We start from the raw sequence: 22,462 nt of genomic DNA on the forward strand, positions 1-22,462 counted from the left end.
CTGTATTTCGTACACTTGAGTAAAAAAAAGGCAATCTTGCATAGCAAACATAGGTTGTTTGTTTTAAAAAGTTACACAATGTCATAACTCTGTTGTACGGTTACTAACTCAGGTATATGATTGTACAGTTCAGCCTTTATCACCAACATTGCTTGGTCCATTCACGGTGTCCATGGAAACATAAGCCTGGAAACGAAATGCAAAACTAGCTTATAACAAGTGTAGATTGGGTCATGGTTACTATCAAACACATATAGGAAACCATATGTGCTCTATCCAAAAATGACCTTGTCTGCGACCTTTGACCTCTCATGTTAAAATGTAAAACTAGCTTATAACTCTAATTAGTAATATATAACTAATTAGTATGGAACACAGATCTGTACTATCCAAAAGTCACCTTGCCTGTGACCTCTGAGAGAGAATGTAAAACTAGCTTACAACTCCTTACAGTGGACATGGGTTTATAGATACTATATAACACATTTATGAACCCATATATGCTCTATTAAAAAATTACCTTGATCATGACCTCTCCTTAAGGTTAAATATAAAACTAGCTTTTATAAATCCTTAGTGTGTAGATAGGGTCATGGTTACTAAGGTATTTAAAGCATCGTGAGATAATGAACTAATGCAGTCTTTTGAATTGAAACTGCTCCATAAAACTGTTGACACTTTGTGCAGCAATGCTACAGCTTGCCAAAATTTCCAACTGGTACTGAGCTTGGAAGCCGTAAAACTGCCTGACAGTTCTAGTTATTAGGCTTCCTAGCCAGAATGGTTTGTTAGGGTTTTTTTTTTCTTCCACTCTTGAAAAAAAATCTCTAAAATCAACACCATGCCACAGAAACTCACGAAACTTGGCAGGGTGGTAGGCACCTAAGGGTAGTTGTGTCAGAGCGAAAATGAAGGTCATAGGTTACATGGTGTGGTGGCCATATTGAATTTTGAGAATTTTTGACAATTTTGAAAAATCTTCTCCGAATCTGTTTACAGCAGATATCTGAAACTTGGTGCACATTCTCCCCTCATGGCCTAGATTTCTGGTTGTTCAAGAGAAGTCGATCAGTAATATTGTTTGGCGGCCATATTGGATTTGTCAAATATTCAAATGACTTCTCAAAGGATTATGCCGATTAAGTCAAAACTTTGCACACATGGCCTTGGCAAGGTTGTCTATCAAGTTTGTTCAAAGCAAGTCACTACATAAAAAAACATGGCCATCACGAGCCAATCAAATTTCAGCTATGGTCAAATTGCACATATTGCCTTGCTAAAGCTCAAATGCAAAACTTAAGAACTCCTTTGAGAGTTTAGACAGTGTCATTAGTTACAATAGAATACACAAATGAACACATATATGCTCCATTTAAAAATGAACTTGACCTTTGACCAGTCCTTAAGGTCAAATGCAAACTAGCTTACAACTCCTTAGAAAGTGCTGATAGTGTCATGGTTATTATAGAACACATAAGAACCCATACATATATGCTCTATCAAAAAATGTCTGACTGTGACCTTTGGCCTCTCCTTAAGGTCAAAAGCAAAAGCGGATTATAATTGCTTAGGCAGTGCAGGTAGGGTCATTTTTACTATGGAACTGTGGCAGTGAGGGCTACAGTGGTAACATTAAACAAGGAAATGAAACCAAAACTCAAAAGGTAGGGCAAATGCCTCTGCGGTGCTCGTATTTTAATTAAATGTAAAATAAATATTTGATAATTTATTTAAAAAAAAACACACAGCAAATTAAATAGTCAAACAAAAAAACAAAATCATGAACACAAAAGAACAGCAAGGTCAGGCTGAGCAATTGCCTTCACTGATCCTTATCTTTAGTTTGCTTTGTTTCAGACTCTCGCTCTCTCCACTACTCTCCTCCCCGTGCAGCCAATCTGCAGCTCTTTTACATTCTGGCTGAGGGGTTAACTAGCTAGTTATCTTATTAATCCTTTGTGAGAGTCTGCACGAGTTTAATAATGATGCACGACTGTCAGCTAATTAAATACTCAGTAGCTGATAGTGACGCATCTTCACAAGGTTCTAAAAACACACAAAACAATACATGATGATGGCGGCTTTCATCCACGCTGCAACAATAATAGCACAATAAATCACAATACAATAATAACAGCACATATATACTACACTGAACAAAAATATAAACGCAACAAGTGTTGGTCCAATGTTTCATGAGCTGAAATATCCCAGAAATTTTCCATACGCACGAAAAGTGATTTCTCACAAATTTGTTTACATCCCTTTTAGTGAGCATTTCTCCTTTGCCAAGATAATCCATCCACCTGACAGGTGTGGCATATCAATGTCCAGAGGTGTTGCCAGAGAATTGAATGTTCATTTCTCTACCATAAGCCGCCTCCAACGTCGTTTTAGAGAATTTGGCAGTACGTCCAACCGGCCTCACAACCGGAAACCACGTGTAACCATGTCAGCCCAGGATCTCAACATCCGGCTTCTTCACCTGCGGTATCGTCTGAGACCAGCCATCCGGACAACTGATGAAACTGTGGGTTTGCACAACCGAAGAATTTCTGCACAAACTGTCAGAAACCATCTCAGGGAAGCTCATCTGCGTGCTCGTCGTCCTCACCATGGTCTTGACCTGACTGCAGTTCGGCGTTGTAACCGACTTCAGTGGGCAAATACTCTAATGGCCACTGGCACGCTGGAGAAGTGTGCTCTTCATGGATGAATCCCGGTTTCAACTGTAACGGGCAGATGGCAGACAGAGTGTATGGTGTCATGTGGGCGAGCGGTTTGCTGATGTCAACGTTGTGAACAGAGTGCCCCATGGTGGCGGTGGGGTTATGGTATGGGCAGGCATAAGCTACGGACAACGAACACAATTGCATTTCATCGATGGCAATTTGAATTCCCAATTGTTCCAGTTCCCGCCAATATCCAGCAACTTCGCACAGCCATTGAAGAGGAGTGGGACAACATTCCACAGGCCACAATCAACAGCCTGATCAACTCGATGCGAAAGAGATGTGTCGCGCTGCATGAGGCAAATGGTGGTCACACCAGATACTGACTGGTTTTCTGGTCCACGCCCCTACCTTTTTTTTTTTTTAAGGTATCTGTGACCAACAGATGCACACCTGTATTCCCAGTCATGTGAAATCCATAGATTAAGAACATAAGAAAGTTTACAAACGAGAGGAGGCCATTTGGCCCATCTTGCTCGTTTGGTTGTTAGTAGCTTATTGATCCCAAAATCTCATCAAGCAGCTTCTTGAAGGATCCCAGGGTGTCAGCTTCAACAACATTACTGGGGAGTTGATTCCAGACCCTCACAATTCTCTGTGTAAAAAGTGTCTCCTATTTTCTGTTCTGAATGCCCCTTTGTCTAATCTCCATTTGTGACCCCTGGTCCTTGTTTCTTTTTTCAGGCTGAAAAAGTCCCTTGGGTCAACACTGTCAATACCTTTTAGAAATATGAATGCTTGAATTAGGTCGCCACGTAGTCTTCTTTGTTCAAGACTGAACAGATTCAATTCTTTTAGCCTGTCTGCATATGACATGCCTTTTAAGCCCGGAATAATTCTGGTCGCTCTTCTTTGCACTCTTTCTAGAGCAGAAATATCTTTTTTATAGCGAGGTGACCAGAACTGAACACAATATTCAAGATGAGGTCTTACTAGTGCATTGTACAGTTTTAACATTAATTCCCTTGATTTAAATTCAACACTTTTCACAATGTATCCAAGCATCTTGTTAGCCTTTTTTATAGCTTCCCCACATTGTCTAGATGAAGACATTTCTGAGTCAACAAAAACTCCTAGGTCTTTTTCATAGATTCCTTCTCCAATTTCAGTATCTTCCATATGGTATTTATAATGTACATTTTTATTTCCTGCGTGCAGTACCTTACACTTTTCTCTATTAAATGTCATTTGCCATGTGTCTGCCCAGTTCTGAATCTTGTCTAGATCATTTTGAATGACCTTTGCTGCTGCAACAGTGTTTGCCACTCCTCCTACTTTTGTGTCGTCTGCAAATTTAACAAGTTTGCTTACTATACCAGAATCTAAATCATTAATGTAGATTAGGAATAGCAGAGGACCTAATACTGATCCCTGTGGTACACCGCTGGTTACCACACTCCATTCTGAGGTTTTTCCTCTAATCAGTACTTTGTTTTCTACATGTTAACCACTCCCTAATCCATGTACATGCGTTCAGTTTGAGAATTAATCTTTTGTGCGGGACTTTGTCAAAAGCTTTCTGGAAATCTAAATAAACCATGATATGCTTTGCAATTATCCATTATCGATGTTGCATCCTCAAAAAAATAGGGCCTAATGAATATTTATTTCAAATGACTGATTTCCTTATATGAACTGTAACTCAGTAAAATCTTTGAAATTGTTGCATGTTGCGTTTATATTTTTGTTCAGTGTTTATACATAGGGCACTTTGCCAGAGGAACACATATATGAACCCATCTGTGCTCTATTCAACCCATGTATGCTCTTACAAAAAATAACAAGATTTAAGTTTTTGCAGATATCAAGTAAAGGTCCTGGTTGCCCACACCTCTGATGTAAGCCACTGGATGCACAGGCCTGTCGTCATGTTTGCAGAACCAGTCCAAGCTGAGCCTGGCGCAGAGTTCGAATCCTGTTGAACATGCCGAGTTATTAGACATGGACTGGACACTGACAACACACTGAAAAGGTAACATAATATGTGGCTAAGAGGGCATTATATATTTTTTGACCCAGTTTAATATAATCAAATAGAGCTGGTGTTCCATATTAAAAACCATCTCTCACATATACTTGTACTATATTATAGCAATGATTCTGTGAACTTTGGTCTACCAGACTTTTTAGCTGGAAAAAGAGTTCCAATATTTTTTGGCAAGTTATATCCAATCAGTTTTAAAAAGGAGTTGACCAGATTCTTCTAGAATGTATCATTAAAGATAAGAAATGTCAAGGCGAGTGATGATTTGATTTATTTTGGACTTCTGATATATTCAAAAGGAGTGAAAATCCAATAAGCCCAGAGCAAGACCCCATTCGATATCACTAGACTTGCTAACTACAGGTTGTGTGATCCATGCTCTGAGGGTCTCTGAAAAACTGATTGCTGTTTGGCCATATTCAAAAGCCTTTTGAAGACCGTTTTTATTTTTCAATATCTTCTACACTACACTTCCATATACTGGAAGGTAAGCATATATTTGAATTTAATGTATTTTATATTGATGCATTGCTATAAAAGGTATAGAAATTAGTTTTAGTTTTGAGAGTGACATATATTGAATGTTCTAGAATATAGCAGTGGGCGTTTTTAGCTTTGTGCATGTATAGCCTGAAGGTAAAATAAATAATAACCATATTTGTATTACTGTATTGAAGTACTAATGCTGTTAAACCCGTAAAAAGCACTGGATCGCCCAGACTGCTTTTTACTTAGGATTTATGTTGGTCTGCGCAACCAACCAATCCAATTTTTAAGCATTTAATAAACCGAAAAGGGCACTACTGCTCTCATTCATTAACTTCAAATTAAATGAGTCGTGTGATTTTCTTGATTATTAAAAAGTTGTCTGGACAAATCGCTGTGACAGGCTATGGCTTAGCGGTGACGTCAGGCCAGAAGCAGGAACTGAAAACACAGGCAAGTACTGCAGTGAAAAGACATGTTGTGCGCCGTTTATTAAAAGAACAAAAATTAAAATAATTAAAACAAAAAACACACTTGCTCACAGAGTGAAAATAAAAGATGTAAACAAAATAATCACGAACACAATACACTACAAATACGATCCAGTTCAGGCAGGGCAAATCGCCTTCACTGTTGCTAGATGTTTTTTTTTTTTTTTTTGTTTGTTTTTTAAATTAATTTCCTCCTCTCTCTCGCTCTCGTTCGCCTCTCGAACACCCCACCCCGAACAGGGAGACCTGCAGGGTTTTTATACAGGTGATCATCTATGCGATACCAACAAATGACTTAATGGATTCACCCTCTAAGGTGGGAGATGGCCCACCAAAATTTGCACAGGTTTTTAATACGGATGGGGCCCATCCCATGCACAACTGACAAAAACAAATAACACAAGCGCTTCACAAACACACAGCGCTTCGCCGTCATATGCAAATATACAACAATAAATAAATCATAATGAACAAATCACACAGCTTTCAACATCATTTACATATATAAATAATAAATAAACTAACACAGGGGCGGTGGGGGAGACCCTGTTCTAAACATAATCAACTGCACAGGGCTCCTCGCCCTATTACAATCACATACAGGAGTTTTGAACATCTTTGTCCTCCTTAAAAAAGCCTCCCCTGGGTGTGCTGAGAACACACACACACACACACACACACAGGCTCTCAAAAGTATTCACCCCCCTTGGACTTTTCCACATTTTATTGTGTTACAACACAGAATAAAAATTGATTTATTTAGGAGTTTTTGCCACTGATCAACACAAAAAAAGTCCATAATGTCAAAGTGAAAAATAAAATCTACAAATTGTTCTAAATTAATTACAAATAAAAAAACAGAAAATAATTGATTGCATAAGTATTTACCTCCTTTGCTATGACACACCTAAAAGCTCTGGTGCAACCATTGTCTTTAGAAGTCACAATAAGTTGGAGTCCACCTGTGTGCAATTAAGGTGTTTCACATGATTTCAGGTTAAATACACCTGTCTCTGGGAGGTCCCACAGTTGTAGTTTTTGTTAGGAAATGTACTAAACATCATGAAGATGAAGGAACATTCAAAGCAAATCCGGAATAAAGCACATGCAAAAGCACCAGTCGGGTAGGATGTAAGAACATTTCCAAGGCACTGAATATCCCCTGAGGCACAGTAAAGTCCATTATTAAGAAATGGAGAGAATATGGTACAACTGTGAATCTGTCTAGAACAGGTCATCCTCAAAAACTGAGTATCGGGGCGAGAAGGGCACTAGTCAGGGAGGCCACTAAGAGGCCTATGGCAAGTCTAAAGGAGTTACAGTCTTCCATAGCTGAGCTGGGAGACTGTGAATACAGCAGCAATAGCCTGGGTGCTTCATAAAACTGGCATTTATGGGAGAGTGGCAAAAAGAAAGCCATTGTTGAAAAATACTCCCATCAAATCTCTGCTAGAGTTTGCCAGAAGGCATGTGGGAAACTCTGAGACCAAGTGGAAGAAGATTATATTGTCTGATGAGAATAAAATAGAGCTTTTTTTGGCCATGACGTTAAGTGCTATGTTTGGCGCAAGCCTAACACCGCACATCATCCTGAGAACACCATCCCTACCGTGAAGCATAGTGGTGGCAGCATCATGCTATGGGGATGCTTCTCTGTGTCGGAGCCTAGAAAGCTTTTGAAGAAGCGGGCAAAACGGATGCAGCAAAGTACAGAGAAATCCTGGAGGAAAACCTGCTGAAGACTGAAAGAGACCTGGGACTTGGGAAAAGATTCATCTTCCAGCAGGACAATGACCCCAAACATACAGCCAAAGCCACACTGCAGTGGCTTAAAAACAAAAAGGTAAATGTCCTGGAGTGGCCCAGTCAAAGCCAATTGAAAATTGCTGTTCATCAAAGGTCCCCATCCAACTTGAAGGAGCTTGAGCAATTTTGCAAAGAAGAAATGGGCAAAAATTGTATGTGCTTCAGTTGTGAAGATGTTTATGTAACATACTCAATAAAAAAAAAAAAAAAAAAAACTGTATTACATCCAACTGTTTCTCCTCTCCTTAAACTATATAGTGTTTTCAATACAGCAGTCAGATAAACTTCTGCGGGACTATGCAAGTATATCACCAGTCCTTCTAGTGTTAAGGATATTAGGGGGTTGGTTTTTCAATAAATACTGTACCAGATCCAGTTTTTTTTTTCTCCTTTCCCAAAATTTTGAATTGATTTTAAATTTTCATTTGCTTCATTTAAAATTATATCTATATATCTATATAATTATATACACAGTGCCGTGAAAAGGTATTTGCCCCCTGTCTGATTTTCTGCAATATTGCACATTTTTCACATTGAATTTGATAGGATCTTTTTGTGGGTTGTAGTAGTATATAGAGGGAGTAGGAGAGAAAAGACGACACCAAAGTTTGGTGCTTCTTTCATTTGTATGGTGTACAAGGTAATCAAACATGCAATTTTCAGGTGTGAAAAAGTAATTGGCACCCCTAGTTAACTCAACCCAATTAAAGGGATAGTTAGGGTGAGCTGTTTGAATAGTTTGGTTAACAATCAGGCCTGATTTGGGCCACTCCTGCCCAATATAAATCTTACTAACTTTGGTCCTTACCATCAAAGTGAATTTGTCAGCACACAGGTTCTAGAGGCACATCATGCCACGATTAAATGAAATTCCTGAAGACCTCTGGAAAAAAAGTTGTCGATGCCCATCAGTCTAGAAAGGGTTACAAAGCCATTTCTAAGGCTCTGAGGCTCCACCAAACCACAGTCAGAGCCATACCAGAGCCATACTGTCCAAATGGAGAAAGTCTGGCACTAGTGAATCTTCCCCGGAGTAGCCGTCCTGCCAAAATCTCTCCAAGAGCAAGGTGTAAAATCGTACAGGAAATCACAAAGAACCCTAGAACAACATCCAGGGCTCTGCAGGCCTCTTTCACCTCGGCTAAGGTCAGTGTTCATGACACCACCATCAGAAACACACTGGGCAAAAATGGGATTCGTGGCAGAGTAGCAAGACGGAAACCACTGCTCACTAAAAAGAACATGAATGCTCACCAGAAGTTTGCCAAAAAGCACCTGGGTGATCCTCAAGAGTTCTGGAACAATGTTCTTTGGATAGATGAGTCAAAAGTGGAACTTTTTGGCCAACATGGGCCCTGTTATGTCTGGCGAAAACCAAACACTGCACTCCACAGTAAGAACGTCATACCAACAGTGGAGCATGATTTGGGGATGCTTTGCTGCATCAGGACCTGGACGACTTGCCATCATTGAAGGAACCATGAATTCTTCTCTGTATCAGAGAATTCTACAGGAGAATGTCAGGCCATCCGTCCATGAGCTGAAGCACAGCTTGGTCATGCAGCAAGACAATGATTCGAAACACACAAGCAAGTCTACATCAGAATGGTTGAAGAACAAGAAAGTTCCCCTTGAGTCAATATTTGGTAAAGGCACCTTTGGTAGCAATTACAGCCATGAATTTATTTCGATAAGTCTCTACCAGCTTTGCACATCTGGACACTGCAATTTTTGCCCATTCTTCTTTGCAAAATTGCTCAAGCTCCGTCAAGTTGGATGGGGACCTTTGGTGAACAGCAATTTTCAACTCTTTCCATATATTCTCAGTTGGATTCAGGTCCAAGCTTTGACTGGGCCACTCCAGGACACTGACCTTTTTGTTTTTAAGCAACTCCAGTGTGGCTTTGGCTGTGTGTTTGGGGTCATTGACCTGCTGGAAGATAAATCTTCTCCCAAGTCCCAGGATTTCTCTGTACTTTCCTGCATCCATTTGGCCCTCTATCTTCACGAGCCTTCCAGGCCCTGATGAAGAGAAGAATCCCCATAGCATGATGCTTCCACTGCATGCTTCACGGTAGGGATGGTGTTCTCAGGATAATGTGTGGTGTTAGGCTTGCACCAAACATAGTGCTTAGCGTTGAGGCCAAAAAACTCTGGTCTCATAAGACCATAGAATCTTCTTCCACTTGGTCTCAGAGTCTCCCAGATGCCTTCTGGCAAATGCTAGCCAAGATTTGAGGTGAGTTTTTTCAACAATGACTTTCTTTTTGCACTCTTCCATAAAGGCCAGTTTTGTGAAGCGCCCAGAATATTGTTGCCATATGCACAGTGTCTCCCAGCTCAGCCGTGGAAGACTGTAACTCCTTTAGACTTGCCATAGGCCTCTTAGTGGCCTCCCTGACTAGTGCCCTTCTCGGCCGGATACTCAGTTTTTGAGGATGGCCTGTTCTAGACAGATTCACAGTTGTGCCATAAATTCTCTCCATTTCTTAATAATGGACTTTACTGTGCTCCGGGGGATATTCAATGCCTTGGAAATGTTCTTATATGCTACCCCTGACTGGTGCTTTTGAAAAACCTTATTCCAGATTTGCTTTGAATGTTCCTTCATCTTCATGATGTAGTTTTTGTTAGGAAATGTACTAATCAACTGTTGGACCTCTAAGAGACAGGTGCATTTAACCTGAAATCATGTGAAACACCTTAATTGCACACAGATGGACTCCATTCAACTAATTATGTGACTTCTAAAGACAATTGTTTGCACGAGAGCTTATTTAGGTGTGTCATAGCAAAGGGGGTGAATACTTATGCAATCTATTATTTTCTGTTTTATATTTGTAATTAATTTAGAACAATTTCTATATTTTATGTTTCACTTTGACACTTTTTTGTTGATCAGTGGCAAAAATGCCTAAATAAATCCATTTCGATTCCATGCTGTAACACAATAAAATCTGGAAAAGTCCAAAGAGGGGTGGTGAATACTTTTGAGAGCCACTGTATATTACATTGAAACTGGGATAAATTGCCCTTGAAATATATTTGTGTTTTTATTATTTTAGTGTTAATTTTGAAGTTTTACTCAGTAAAATGGTAAGAAAGTGGCTGAGTGCAGAGGCTGTTGCTGATCTCCTAATGGACTCAAGACTCAGAGGGTGATTTTGTGCCTGATGACTATGGTAGTGAATATGTACCGAGTGAATCTTCCTCCAGTCAGAAATCCAGCAGTAGTGAGGAAGAGGAGCCAATGGACATTGGGCCTGAGCCCCTACCAGAACAGAGTACAGTAGGTCCTGGACCAAGAGTTGGGTGGCATGAATGGCCCTCCCCCAATACTATCCAGCCTCAAATTCCACCTTTTTCTGGCACACCAGGTACCAGGGTGAACACAACTGGATTGACCCCAAGTGACTTCTTCCAGTTGCTGTTCACTGATGACTTCTTTGAATATTTGGTTATGCAGACCAATTTGTATGCCCAGCAATACATGGCACAATATGGGGACAACCTGGAGCGATATTCTAGGGTGCGCAAATGGGTCCCCACTAATCTAACCAAAATGAAAAAGTTCTGGGATTTATCCCTTCTGATGGGACTGGTGAATTGATTTATATTGGTCCACTGACCCTGTTTACGCTTGCCCAATTCTCCCTGCCACCATCAGCTGGGACAGGTTCCAATTAATTAACATTTTTACACTATAATGACAATTCTAATGCTCTCCTGAGGGACCATCCTGAATCTGCTGGACTACATGAAAGACACATGGGAGGTGTAGATAAGTTGAACCAAATGCTGGAGCCGTACAATGCTGCAAGGAAGACCATGGCATGGTATAAAACATTTGCCATGTAAATGGTCCAGACTTTGTTATATAATAGCCATGTTGTGTACTGTACAGCTCTAGAAAACATGCTTACTTTTCTAGCCTTTCAGACTTCTGTCATCTCCAGCCTCATATTTGCCAGAAACAGTAAGATTAGAAACAGTGGCTAGATTTACTGAACATCACTTTATACGGACGCTGCCACCATCTGGGTGTAAAGCAAGACCACAAAAAGAGCGCTGTGTGTGTTCCCACAAGGGCATGCGGAGGGATACATGGTACTACAGTCCCCGCTGTCCCTCTCAGCCAGGCCTCTGTTTGGAGGAGTGTTTTGAAAGGTACCACACGGTACATGAGTACTAGAACGACTAAACCCCAGAACAAACCACCATGACCAGTAACAAAAGGTACTAAAAGTCAAGCAGCAACATTACCCTGTGGAAGGGCAAAGTTCAAAGCGACCTAGTCTCAGTCTAGGACCTATAAACGCCTGACAAACTATAGAAAGGTGCACATGTTTGGTATTTCTGAATTCAGGACACTTGGGGCAATCCAGAAACAATGACTTTTTAACAGTGCAACAACAGCTGTTAGATTCACAAGTTCAAATATAAGGAGAAAAAGTGACTTTTACGATATGCAGTGACATTACCTCAAATTGCAGAAGGATTATTGGTAACACCCCATTAACGCACAAGGTCATGTTACCCATTTATAAAATCCTTATCTTATACAGTTTCAGAAAATAAATACTTCTCTTATTCATTGATGGAGTAGTGGCCATCTGAAATCAGGGTGGGTACAATAGACCATGGGCTGCATTTTTCAAAGTGGCAAATTAAAAGTGGCCAGGTATCTGTCTAGAGCAGAGGTTCCCAAAGTTCCGGTGCGTGAGGACATTTGGTGCGGCCCCCCAAGGCCCACCCCCCTTTCTGACCATTTACTTTATTATTATATTTTCTGAAAATTTTCGTAAAACTTTGTGTATGTAATTTGGGGGAAATTAATAATACACAGCAATCAAAGTTCATAAAAAATCCCTAAAATACATTTTTTACATGTTCACCCTCTCGAGCCAATTTTATTAAGTAAGTTGTTACGGTCATTATATGCGCACTGTCCCTTTAAAGAAAAGGGAAAGCGCTTTTGCTTTTCTTAAATTATTATTTTGTCGTCTCTTATCGCTTTCCACTGGGAAGATGCTCAAAGACTGTGATATCAAGCCGTAAAGGTACCATCCAAATAACGTTAGATGTTTATGTTGATGTTTATGATGCTAGCTAGCTTCTGTAATGTTAATGTAAAGGCATTTTTTTTCTGTTGCAGATTTGTTTATTATTTTAAGTGCTAAACTGTATTCAGCTTAAACTACATTGGGAAAATGCTCTTTGTACAGTATTGTAGTTTTGGTGTTCAACTTGGATCTTTTGTTAGGGAAGGTACTACTGTAGTAACAGTACCACTACAGTTTCAAATTGTTACTGTTACATTTCTTTTTTGTATAGTGTTTCTCAATAAGACTGCAGTTAAGCTGCAGTACAGTAGCAATCGCATGTAATTGCTTAAAAAGCGCCAATGTAATGGCAGATAATTTATGAATAACTAACTCTGCACTTTAAATAGAAATGTGTGATTATTTCGTGGATTTCAGCTAGAAAAAATAAATAAAAACATCTAGGTAAAATACAGCAACGTCCATTTTATTTCTGCACATTTACTATGGAAATAGCTCTAAATGTCCACACCATGGGGCAATTTACATAATTCGTTTAATTCGAATTTTGCACATCTCAAACTATTTGAATGGTCCCCAGAGATCTGAATTAAGTGGAGTTAACTGTACACATATTCAGCTCTTAGTGAAGTAGTTAGTTGTCAAGATGCATTCCACCTCACTACTGAAAAATAACCCACAAAAGAGTTTAATTGGTATAGTTTGAAGAGTACCTATTTCAGTATTATCTTCTTTAATTGTTGTGACCAGGACAATGTAAGATGTGACCGCATGACACTGGTGCTCAAACCTAAGCCTGTTGTGGCACCAAGACACAAGATAAAATACAAATACCATTTCAAAGCTGCTGGTGTTGTAGTGGTAGTAATATACATTACAAATTTAAACACCAATGTATAGGAAATAAAAAAAGGTAAGATTTGGGACATATTTCGGTTTCTTGAATGGTACATTTTCTTGTGCAGCCCCCCATCTCATGCAACCTCTGGAAATTGTCCATCCATCACCAAAACTTTGGGAACCCCTGGTCTGGAGCACATAACCCCCAAAACCAAAGAAAAGATTTCCACATAGGCACAGGCACATCCAGCATCTTAAAAGTTTCTACATTCTTACACCAAACATTAGCATTTTAAGTGTGAGGTAGGTGTAATACATGTTATAAAAAAAAGTTGCATTTTGTTTACAATAGAGCAGTATTTTTTGGCCACATGTCCAAATAAACCACAAAAACACCAGTAGAAACTTCAGAGCCCAATTTCAAAAAAAGTCTGCAGCCCAGTCCGTTACAAGGGCTTCAGCAGAGAAGGGGTTATGGTCAAATGGCAAACTAGCTTATAACTCCTTACAAAGTGCAGATAGGGTCATGGTTACTATGGAACACATAGGAAACCACATATGCTGTATCAAAAGATGCATTTGCCTGTGACCTCTGACCTTTCCTTAAAGGTGAAATGAAAAACTGGTTTATAACTCCTTAGACAGAGCACGTAGGGTTATGATTACTATGGAACACAGATATGTACAAGAATGCCTTGGAAGCCATCAAGTTGCTTGCAGAACTGAGTAGTTTTACGAGATTTACGATTATACTGTATTTACAGTATAATCGTAAATCTCGAAAAACTACTCACTTCTAAATCTTTTGTAGTCATTTTTGTATTACTTTAGTATAAATACATGTTAATTTGGATTCATATGTTGTTTTTTTCTGACTATGTGAACGAAGACACACACATTTGCCCGTTTTCCCATTGGAAATAATGATATTTTGAAATATCACTGTCCTGGTCACAAAAGCAAAGTCTGTGGGGAATAATAGCCATTTTCTATACTTTTGAGGCATAAGCAATTAGGAAATAACACTTACTACCCAGGAACAAAAATTGTGTTACATGGTGTAGTCATTGGTACACAGGAAATGGGTCTGTGGAACACGGGTTGTTTAAAATGTATATTTGTATTTAGGCATGAGGATTGCACAGCACTTCACGTGCAGGAAAAATCAAATAATATGCAAGCATGGGGAACTGCACTTTATTAATTCACGTTTTGTTTTTAATTCAAATCAAAAAATCAGCACAAACTGACTTTCTGAATACCATAGATAATACGTGGAACCGACTGCATAGCTGCAAAAAAATAATTAACCCTTAAGTACATTTACCATAGCTTATACTGTGTTAAACTAAACAATACGTTTACAAGTAACTAAAAATGCAACAGCAATACATTCACTAGACGCGTGTTTTGTAGGCTGCCGTCTCATTAAATGGTCATGCAAATTAGTTGTTACCGGAGTATCCCAAACATTACTGTCTTTACTTTCTTGCCCTCTTTAGAAAATAATTGCCAAACATCGGGAGGCAATGTATTTGTAGCTCAGTCAATACAGTATTTGTAATTCAAGCAGTGGTGGTGAGCTCAATTGCATGTAGAGTCAGTGAGTCAGACCTGAGGGGAGCAGAAATGCACTGTGCTTAATGGAAAAATAACTGCCAATTCCAAATTTAATAGGAAAAAAAAAAACTTCTTTGCTTAAACCCTTTACACAAAAACGTTGCACAGGCTCGACTATCAATAGTAGTCAAATGACAGAATGCAGCCTTAGTATTTATTAGTAAAACTGTAAAGTAGTAAGTACTGTAAAACTTCAAATAATCGCTGGTCTCCAATACTCGCAGGGTCTTTAATAAGCGCTTGGGCTGCTGGGAAATATGGTAAATATATGCCAGGTCTCTTAAACGCAAGGTTATGATAATAATTAGGGCTTTCGTTTTTCAGGTTTTATTAATTGTATTTTTCGGTGCTTATTTTAGCTATTTGAGTTTTATGAAAAAAAATTTTTCAGGGCTTTTGTTTTTGACATGCTGTATGAAATTAGTGTTTTTGGTTACTTTCCAAAATGCTTGAGTGTTGTTTTCTCTGTCAAAATATGTATAGTAGGAACTCAACGGTACACTTAAATTGTACTTTTTTTCCTTTGCTGTCTTACACAATGAAATCCCTATAGTCACGAGCACATTCTTTTGGGGTTTTTGTGTGGAGGCATTTTTGTACATTTCGCCACAATTCTGTTTTAAATCCTCCGTACGTTAAGTGTATTACAGCTTTAAATCCTGCTAACAAGCCACCATTCCTGATTGTAATCTTGTTTTAAATCTTGCAAGCGGAAAAACAGAATCCCTAAATAAAATGCGCGTCATAATGAATGTTCCAGCCAATATACACACATGGCTGTACAGAGAGCTTATCAATTTGTTTTTAAATAGCGATGAAAAGACCCTGAGGTTTAGGATGATTATTACGTTATCACTGACTCTTGGAGATTGATTTCATTTTTTGCCCCTACAGTCTATTTATTTTTGTATTACAGATTATTCCATTTTGAATATTTTGTTGCAAAAACCAATATGTAAAATGGGAAGACAAGCCTGAATCGTTTTTTGTATTTTAAACTCTGAAATTAGAAAATGAAAAATGAATCGTTTTCCGATTTCGAATGCAAAAACGACTGGCTGGAATGTACACAGACCAGGATGAAGGATAAGAAAAATGAATTTAATTTATTTTAAAAAGGTACACGCAATGCATCAAGTTTTTTTTATGAAATTATTCCTTTTAAAACCAGTTTAGCTTTTTTGAGCATGCTGAAAGTAAGAAATACAAACTTATGTTCTGATATGTACAGGGCTGTCCAGTGGATTTTACTGTTTTATTATTACAATAATACAAACTGTTATTACTCACTTACACAACCTTCTAATGCCATTGCTGGAATGTTTTACTTGTCGTTTCTATAAGGTTGTGCGCAGGCAGTTTTTTCATGATTGCATCTGAAGTATTTGCAGATGTTAGTGACCTTGCATAATAAACGGCAAGCCTCCAATTGTGGCCGGGGCTACTGGCAAATATTGTAAATAAACGCTGGGGCTTTTATTTAATGTTTTATGGTATATACTTATTTTGTTTACTCAAATGTTTAAACTGAATAATCCAGGAAGGTTTTTTTTTTTTTTTTTTTTTTTTTTTTTTTAATGTGAAAGGCAGAAAATAGTAGATCTGCTCGGAACCCAGCTCCGGCCCTAACCCTTACCCTAACCCTAACCTTCGCCCTCACCCAGGTTTCCCTGGTCCTGGGGACCCGCTGTGTCGGCTGGGGCCAGTTTTTCAAAATTTTTAACGTGGGTAACAGTGATCTGGACTTTGTAATCCTACATTTTATGATCAAGATTATTTTTACCTGGATCACTTTGATACTGTCTTTTTTTTTTTTTTTTTAAAAAACGTCATTACTGGATTACATTTATCCACACAACAAATAATCACAATTACAAAATCTATTTTTTTGAAGTGGGCTAGTTCTTAATATCTATGAAAAAGACCTAGGAGTTTATGTTGACTCTGAAATGTCTTCATCTAGACAATGTGGGGAAACAATAAAAAAAGGCCAACAACCTGCTCAGATATATTGTGAAAAGTGTTGAATTTGCATCAAGGGAAGTAATGTTAAAACTGTACAATGCACTAGTAAGACCTTATCTTGAATATTGTGTTCAGTTCTGGTCACCTCGCTACAAAAAAGATATTGCTGCTCTAGAAAGAGTGCAAAGAAGAGTTTCTGAAAAAAGAAAAAAGAACCAGGGGTCACAAATGGAGATTAGAGAAAGGGGCATTCAGAATAGAAAATAGGACACACTTTTTTTACAGAGAATTGTGAGGGTCTGGAGCCAACTCCCCAGTAAGGCTGACACCCTGGAATCCTTCAAGAAGCTGCTTGATGAGATTCTGGGACCAATAAGCTACTAACAACCAAGCACGCAAAATGGGCCCAATGGCCTCCTCTCCTTTGTAAACTTTCTTATGTTCTATACTGTATTGTTTATGTTTATTATTATTATTATTATTATTATTATTATTATTATTATTATTATTATCTAACTTAACAAAATAAATAAGATTAATGTAATACACAACTATGTTTTATATTATTTTTCAACAAAAGTCACTTGTAATGTTAGTGCACAAACACATTCAAACAATTCTTATTTGCCTACTTAACTAAATCCAAATTGACTAAAAACAAGACTTGAAAAAAAGGGTTTTTTTACACAATTTTTTTTTTTTTTTTTTTTTTTTTTTTAATTAAAACTATACCACTAAATACGTGTTTTCCTTTTTGCTTGCATGGCTACAAAAGTTAAATATGTAAATATGATATCACAACATCTGATTTTCAAATAGTATGTGTTGGCTATGACAATTCAAACAAAATATCGATGTTCTATGATCATTTCAAAGTTAAATGCATCTCCGCAGTAGGATCACTATTATCCTGATATTTTGGATCAAAGTAATCGTGATGTTCTCTTTAAATTCTGAAAAACCCAATTGCAACATTTAATCTTGACTAAAAATGCGATCGGAATACCAAAACGAAATCTGTATCACAGTAATCCCAATCGCATTTTGGTATTTTGAAAAACCCCAATTGCACAAAATAATCCAGATCAAACGCAGAAATCCGATTACCAAAGTTTTGAAAAACCGGCCCCGGTTAACCATTCCAACTGAGCACTGAATTACTAACTAGACCCTTAAGTTAACTGATAATTTGCTTAATTAGACCTTTTAAAATTGTGTTTAGCTATAAATAGTTAGCAAACTTAAAATCAGAGCTGTAAAAAAAGTCTAATTAAGCAAATTATCAATTCAATTAAGGGCTTAATTAGTAACCGAGAACTCAGCTGGAATGAAAACCAGTAGTACAGTGAGTCCCCAGGACCAGGATTGGGAAATCCTGCGCCTTGTCTGTGTTTTAAAAAACGCCTCGGCTAACAGCCGGGTGTTTTCTTAGCTGGAGATGTAGTACTAAATTGTTACTTATTGAATTTGCCAGTCAATTATACTGCTGCAGTTCGTTAATTGTAACATCAGCAAAAACAAGTTTCTGTAATTTACCATTCTATTAGCTAAACCATGACAAAATGTAATAAAAACTGTTTTAAAAAAATCCAAGTGGCAGAAAAAAATAAAGACGAACGTCAATAGATTATTGGGGAAATCAAACCCTAACCCCCTGTGGACTCCGCAAAGAAAATGAATCGAAAACAATGCCTCTAAATACACCTAAGCTCTTTATTGGCCTTGCCTTTTTCGATACATTTCACACATAAAATGACTAGCCTGCTGCCGATCGGCGATATCCATTCCATTCTGCCTATTAGAGATGTTTAGGAATTCCGAAAGGATTACCGCTTGCATTTTACAAAATAAATCTGATACGTCCCCCCAGCATAGCCCTGTTTTGATGTCACACACGTCACAAGCCAAAACAAAGAAGCACCGTGCCTTGCGGCAGAGATCGCAATGCAACAGACCACGTGAAACACATCAGCTGAAGCCCACTTTGTGCACCTGTATAATAACGGCTGTTTGCAAACAGATTTAGTTAACGTATACAAAAAAATTAAATTCCTTTTTAAACTGCAGCCTTGTCCCAATCTGTTTTAAATCAGTTTTTATATTCCAGCGCCTGCGCATATTACAAGGACTTCAGAGACTGCGAGAGATAGCACACCAAATTAAGAAAATTAGTCGTATTCTCACCTGATATTATTAGGACGGTGTTTTCCCCGTATCTCTTCTGAGTCCCTCCTGGAGAGATAGTCTTCTGAACCTTTCACGAAGCCCCAAGCTCTCCTTCTTTCCTCCTCCTCTTCCTGCAAATGAGCCACAACAACCGGAACGGGAAAGCACTGTCCCAACGAAATGACGTCTGTGCATCTATTAGAAGGAGAACTGTCAACTCTCCCTTATTTGCCGGGACTCCCCGTATTTTGGACACTTCTCCCGGACAACTCCTGGGACAGAGTTTAACCACTATTTTGCTCCAAACTCTGCTGTTAGCCCCCTTATGTGAGCAAATCGTAAATGTATGCAAAAATCAAGTAGGTCTGGTAACTGCAATCCTCGTTGGCATGCAGCAGGGTTTAGGACGCAGGGGAGCCCTGTGGCAGGCATGCTTTCAATGTGGGAGGAAAGCTCACATATTTGACCATCTACGATGGCTTCGCGTGCGAGAAGCAGTCCTGGTGTGTGTGTGTGTGTGTGTGTATTAGCTCAAAGCACCAGCGGGCCAACGTTTCGATATGTTGTACATATCTTTCTCAAGAGAGCCTGAGTTTGATTCAAACATTGGAGTTATTTATAGGTGTTTGACGGCATGGCAACTACTTGTTATTGTTTATATTCAAATCCATGATTTATTCTTAAATTATCTAATGGTGTTCTATATATTGTGACATCGTTTTTACTTATATCTTTAAATCTATATTAATTGTAATTAACATTATTTTATATAAACTTATATTTATATTATCATGCAATGCTGGCTCTGAGGATCAGCCTTGATTTGGCCTCCCCTGCCTATTGGCATGCACAACTTTTGAATTAATTTAGTTTATTTAATTATTTTTAACTTTTATATATTTATTGGAATTAATTATTTCATTCTTTTCTGTTGCGTCCCGCTGGCATAATCGTGTTCAGTCTATTTATCCATTTACTTTCCATGATTTAGTCTTAAATGATGTAATGGTGTTCTATATATTGTGATATCATTTTTACTAATATCTTTTAATCTGTATTAATTCTAATTAACATTATTTTATTTAAACTTATATTTATATTATCATGAAACGCTGGCTCTGAGGATCAGCCTTGATTTGGTCTCCCCAGTGCATCAGCATGCACAACTTTTGAATTAATTTTGTTTATTTAATTATTTGTAACTTTTTTATAATATATTGGCATGAATTAGTTCATTCATTTCTGTTGAGTCCCGGTGGCATAATCATGTTCAGTCTATTTATCTATTTACTTTCTTTTATTCTTCTATGTCACATTGTCTAATTTTAGCTGTTCTGATACTACACTCTTTACATCATTTATGTCATGTCCTTGACTGGTGAAGTGCTGTACCATTGGTTCATTTTTTTTTTTTAATTTCAAATTAATGAAAGGTGGTTCTGAAAATTATTTTATTTAAAGTTGTGCCAGTCTCTCTAATATATTTTATTTCATCACATTTTTCACAGGCTATTCCATAAACAACATTGCTATTGTTACAGTAGGTATTAGTTTTTGGTGGATATGTGTTATGTTTAATTATATTTTTACTTTTATCCATGCATTTACACACTTTAAATGTACTAGTGCAAGTATTTGTAGAACATATTCTGTCAATTATTCTTGTAGGTTTACTCTGAACTAAAATATCACCTAAATTAGCTTCTCTTTTGAATGTTATAACTAGGGGTTCAGAAATACTTTTTTTTTTCAATTTTTCTGAATTATGTAGAATCCACAAGTGTTTCCAAACAATCTTAGAAATATTGGGCAAAAGTTTAGAGTACGTCATTACTAATGGGACTCTCTTGACCTTTTTATCTCTATTTTTATAATCTAGTATATCATCTATTTTGAGTTTATCCACTTTTTTTTAGCTCTGTCTCTATAATTCTTTCTTTGTATTCTCTTTAAGATTTTTTTAATACATTTTTTTGTTTTACATAGTCACTTTCTTTAGAGCATATTCTTTGTATTCTTATTCCAGAAGAGGTAATTCTTAATTTAACCTTCTTCAAGTTTTACTACGGTATCCAAAAATTTGATTTATTTTCTTGTCCATCGAAGGTCCACCTTAATATTACTGTGTATTTAATTTGCCATTTTATGAAACTGGAAAAGAGATTCTTCTCCATGTGTCCAAACCCCAAAAATATCATTTACAAACCAGATGTATAAAGGTTCTCTTTCCAGTTTTCTAAGTAATTGTTCTTCCCATTTTTCCCCATGTATGTACTGGCAAAATGCATAATTTAGATCCTATTGCTGTAGCATTGTTTTGTTTGTAATTCTTATCAAGAAATGTAAAATAACTGTTTTCTAAAACTACGTCGATCTTGTTCAGCACTCTGATGTTGGTATTGATTTAACTATTCTATTATCTACCTCTTTTTGACAAGCTTCTAAAGTTTCTTTGCGAGGGAAACTTGGGTACAAGAATTTTACATCTATGCAAAATAGATTTGTATTCTGTGGAAGGTGGTGTTTTAGTGATTCAAGTCTTTTTAAAAACTGTGTTGTATCCTTAACATAGCTTGGTAATTTCTCAACGTGTGACCTAAGTTGTTTTTCTGCTATTTCAGCTGTTGTGTGTGTTGGATTATTAAATCGTGCTGACTGTCATTCATATAGGGTGATTTTCTTAGGATTTCCTCTTGCCAGGCCTATTCTTGCATTATGTGGCTGCATGTATTTTTAAAAAATTCTTTTGATATAATGCCTTTATTGTGTAGTCTCTCCGCAATTTCCTTAACCTCGTTTACCGATTTATTGATCTTAACTTCTTCATATGTATCCGTATTCCTTAATTCACATTCTACAGATTTAATATAGTCATCTGTGTTCATTATCACTATTCCCATCCTTTATCTGCTGGTCTTATACTTATATCATCATCATTTAACAACTCAGTGTGGCAAAGTGCCCGCCGCTGTGTGATTTTGTGTTATATGTTATGTGTTAATGTTGGTGTATACTCATTGGTTCACGGGATATAAATGGGTCTGTGTAACACGAGGTTTAAAATGTATATTTGTATTTAGGCACGAGGATTGCACAGCACTTCACGTGCAAGTAAAACGTAATATGTGAGCACAGAGAATTGCAGTTTTAATAATTCATGTGCAGTTGTACCACGACTCCAATTGAATGATTGATTAGCAATCGAGTCTCAGTACAGCTGTATCATTCCCACCGCTGTCTCCAGAGCCCACCGCTGTCTCCAGAGCAAGAGGGAGAGCCGCACCAGTCCCCTGTAACAAGGGTAGACTA

The 22,462-nt window shown here is 37.7% G+C and overlaps 1 protein-coding gene across 2 annotated transcripts in view; it reads right to left on the reverse strand.

Moving 5' to 3' along the window:
• The window catches only part of LOC121298940 (zinc finger and BTB domain-containing protein 5-like), a 48,262-nt gene extending 28,970 nt beyond the window's left edge, over positions 1-19,292 (reverse strand). For both annotated transcript variants that reach the window (XR_005947348.1, XM_041226283.1), the window contains exon 1: positions 19,172-19,292. The gene's annotated coding sequence lies outside the window, so the exon portion shown is untranslated. The remainder of the gene's footprint in view (positions 1-19,171) is intronic.
• Between the last annotated feature and the right edge of the window lie 3,170 nt (positions 19,293-22,462).

This window comes from Polyodon spathula, chromosome 2 (genome assembly GCF_017654505.1).
Source record: "Polyodon spathula isolate WHYD16114869_AA chromosome 2, ASM1765450v1, whole genome shotgun sequence".
NCBI lineage: Eukaryota > Metazoa > Chordata > Actinopteri > Acipenseriformes > Polyodontidae > Polyodon > Polyodon spathula.